Consider the following 4,352-nt stretch of genomic DNA (forward strand, 5'->3'; position numbering starts at 1 on the left):
AGTTTGATTTCACAGAAGTGTGATTGACTTGGAGTTACATTGTGTTGTTTAAGTGTTCCCTTTATTTTTTTGAGCAGTGTATATAGAGAGAGAGAGAGAGGGAGAGAGTGTGTGAGATGGTTGATGAATACAAATATAGGAAACATTGATTGGGTGTGTGAGACATGGTAAGCTAGTCTAATTCTTGAAACGTGTTCCCCCCTAATATGGATGTAAAGTTTTTATTGATTCATTAGGGATCCTTATGTTTTTGTGTATTTTGTATTTGACAATACAATACATTTTGCCTGTCCCCCATCAATACTCAAACGAAAGTTACACCTCTCAATTGCCTTTTTCAATTATTGATTCTCTTTTTTTGCAGAAATCTTCTAACTTGGATAGAAGGATGAAGGAGGAAATGATGGGAAGCTGTACAGTAGCTATTCAGCTTGCTGACTAAGAAATGTACAGTGCATTCGGAAAATATTCAGAGACCTTCACTTTTTCCAAATTTTGTTACTTTACAGTATTATTCTAAAATTGATTAAATAATAAAAATCATCATCAATCCACACACAATACCCCATAATGACAAAGTGAAAAAAGGTTTTTAGAATTTTTTGTACATTTATAAAAAAAAGAAATAGAAATACCTTCTTTACATATAGTACCAGTCAAAAGTTTGGGCACACCTGCTCATTCCAGGGTTTTTCTTTATTTTCACTATTTTCTACATTTAAATGTATTAAAWTTTTTWTTTATTTAACCAGGTAAGCTAGTTGAGAACAAGTTCTCATTTTCAACTGCGACCTGCCCAAGATAAAGCAAAGCAGTGCGACAGAAACAACAACACAGAGTTACACATGGAATAAACAAGCGTACAGTCAATAACACAATAGAAAAAAAGAAAGTCTATATACAGTGTGTGCAAATTCCATGAGGAGGTAAGGCAATAAATAGGCCATAGTAGCGAAGTAATTACAATTTAGCAGATTAACACTGGAGTGATCGATGAGCAGATGATGATGATCAGATTATGGTGTGTAAGTAGTGATACTGGTGTGCAAAAGAGCAGCAAAGTAAATAAAAACAATGGGGATGAGGTAGGTAGATTGGGTGGGCTATTTACAGATGGACTATGTACAGCTGCAGCGATCGGTTAGCTGCTCAGATAGCTGATGTTTAAAGTTAGTGAGGGAAATGTAAGTCTCCAGCTTCAGYGATTTTTGCAATTCGTTCCAGTCACWGGCAGCWGAGAACTGGAAGGAAAGGCGGCCTAAGCAGGTGTTGGCTTTGGGGATGACCAGTGAGATATACCTGCTGGARMGYGTGCTACGGGTGGGTGTTGTTATCGTGACCAGTGAGCTGAGATAAGGCAGAGCTTTACCTAGAATAGACTTATAGATGACCTGGAGCCAATGGGTCTGTCAACGAATATGTAGCGGGGGTCAGCCAACTATAGCATACAGGTCGCAGTGGTGGGTGGTATAAGGGGCTTTGGTAACAAAACGGATGGCACTGTGATAGACTACATCCAATTTGCTGAGTAGAGTATTGGAAGCTATTTTGTAGATGACATCGCCGAAGTCGAGCATCGGTAGGATAGTCATTRTAGAATAATAGTGAAGACATCAAAAGTATGAAATAACACATATGGAATCATGTAGTAACCAAAAAAGTGAAGAACAAATCAAAATATATTTTATATTTGAGATTCTTTAAAGTAGCCACCCTTTGCCCTGATGACAGCTTTGCACACTCTTGGCATTCTCTCAACCAGCTTCATGAGGTAGTCACCTGGAATGCATTTCAATTAACAGGTGTGCCCTGTTAAAAGTTAATTTGTCGAATTACTTTCCTTCTTAATGCGTTTGAGCTAATCAGTTGTGATGTGACAAGGTAGGGGTGGTAAAGAGAAGATAGCCCTATTTGGTAAAAGATCAAGTACATATTATATCAAGAACAGCTCAATTAAGCAAAGAGAAACAACAGTCCATCATTACTTTAATCAAGACATGAAGGTCAGTCAATGCAGAACATTTCTAGAACTTTGAACGTTCCTTCAAGTGCAGTCGCAAAAACCATCAAGTGCTATGTTGAAACTGTCTCTCATGAGGACAGCCACAGGAATCAATTTTAGAATAAGATCAGCGTGGCGGAGGGGATGTTGCTTACCTTCACCACATGGGGCCGGCTTGTCAGGAAGTCCAGAACTTGGGGTGTTGCGGTGTCCGTATTACTGCCACACTGGCAATCATGAGTCATGATGGCAAGGTAGCCTAGTGGTCAGAGTGCTGGACTAGTAACAGAAAGGTACAAAGGTACAAATCTGTTGTTCTTCCCCTGAACAAGGCAGGCCACTGTTCCTAGGCTGTCATTGAAAATAAGAACTTGTTCTAGTTAAATAAAGGTAAAAAATAAATACAAATTAATGCAGTACAACAGCATTGAGTCATGGTAATCACCTTTTATGCACTCTGGACAAGCATTGGTAGTACCCAACTCACTAACGACCATCAGGTCACTAATGGCCTGGTACTCAGGGCTCTATTGTTCCTCTAACCACTCTGACATCAATGCAAATGCAACCGAAAATCACATCAAACACATCATCAAAACAGTATGGTGCTTTTAAAACTCACCTCACTCAGATTGATACATTTGAAGAAAGGAGTTCATCAATAGGTTGAAACTGAGGGGAAAACATTGTGGATATTGTCTCAAAGCCTAACATAACAAAATGGACAGGGTTTTCTAAGGCGATGATTAATTCAAAACACCCATACGCATATTAGAGTTTATGCATATGCATAGGCCTATATAGGGAAAGGGGGGATACCTAGTCAGTTGTACAACTGAATGCATTCAATATGAGCCCAAGCATGGAAAAAAAGCTGAATTCAAATAATGATTTTGTCGTTTTACAATACATAGCATACCGCATACTACACATAGCAGAAAAAAACTGATTTTAAAATGTCTTTGGTACTTCATTTGTGTAGCCTTTACTGCAAAATTAAACAAATTCTAGTAATCACATTTACATTTACATTTAAGTCATTTAGCAGACGCTCTTATCCAGAGCGACTTACAAATTGGAAAGTTCATACATATTCATCCTGGTCCCCCCGTGGGGAATGAACCCACAACCCTGGCGTTGCAAGCGCCATGCTCTACCAACTGAGCCACACGGAATCACGTCTAATATAATATTAACTTATAGTAATAGGGTCTTATTATGGTGACATGATCATCGATGCTTGGCTGCTGTTTGACAAGTAGAAATAATCTTGCTCTTTTGTCCATGATAATCTCATCATGTAGGCTATACGTGAGCTCTAGAGCGCATGTGCCAATACCGGAGTGGGCACACTGCTATACCAGTTAAAAGTTTGAACACACCTACTCATTCAAGGGTTTTTCTTTATTTGTACAATTTTCTACATTGTAGAATAATAGTAAAGACATCAAAACTATGAAAAAACACATATGGAATCATGTAGTAACCAAAAAAGTGTTAAACCCTTTAAAATTAAGATCTGTGAAGTTATTTGTATTTTTACGAATTATCTTTGAAAGACAGGGTCCTGAAAAAGGGATGTTTCTTTTTTTGCTGAGTTTATAAAACAAACACTCTATAGTAAATACTACATTAATGTCTGCAAAAACACTACAGTAAATACTACAGTCTGCAAAAATACTACATTAAATACCAGGGGATGGAACTGGTTCAGGTAACAGAACTGAAAATTGTAGAATAAAGAAMATTTTTAAGGATCAGAACCGAGAACAAAACTGATCTATACTGTTCCAGAACAGAACCATTATTTTAAAAGCATGGGAAGCGGGGATTAACATTATTTTACGTTCCGCGCATTTTTTTTCTCCAGTCCCTCAAAAAAAGCAACAAAGCGCCTATGCAATGCACTCACTTTGTCACTCAGAAACTTATTCCTGTGTCTGACTGCCAGCTGAAAACCTTTGCCAGTGTATGTGTGTAGGCCCATGCCCCTCCCCCTCCCTTTGAAGCATAGTCTACCTTAGAAGCATGATTCAAAAGATAGGGAGAGATATTTTTAATTAGAGAAGAATAGATTAACTTTCAATGCTAGTTAAGGACACTATAGTTATCACATTTCACATTGAATTTATTAACTACAAAAAAGGTAATACGTGTTTTTATTTTAATTCTGGTGCAGCTCTGCACACACAAGCTTGTTAGCTAGCTCTGGTCTAGCTCTTGAAAACTGTAGGCGCCATTATGTGTAATGTAATGGAACTGAGAGTCATGATCAAGGGCTCAAAGATGTTCAAAGTTCAATCATAGAATCCACTCCTCCGTAGGTATAATTATGTGGGCCTAATTCAGA

The sequence above is a fragment of the Salvelinus sp. IW2-2015 genome, linkage group LG2 (genome assembly GCF_002910315.2).
Source record: "Salvelinus sp. IW2-2015 linkage group LG2, ASM291031v2, whole genome shotgun sequence".
Lineage (NCBI taxonomy): Eukaryota > Metazoa > Chordata > Actinopteri > Salmoniformes > Salmonidae > Salvelinus > Salvelinus sp. IW2-2015.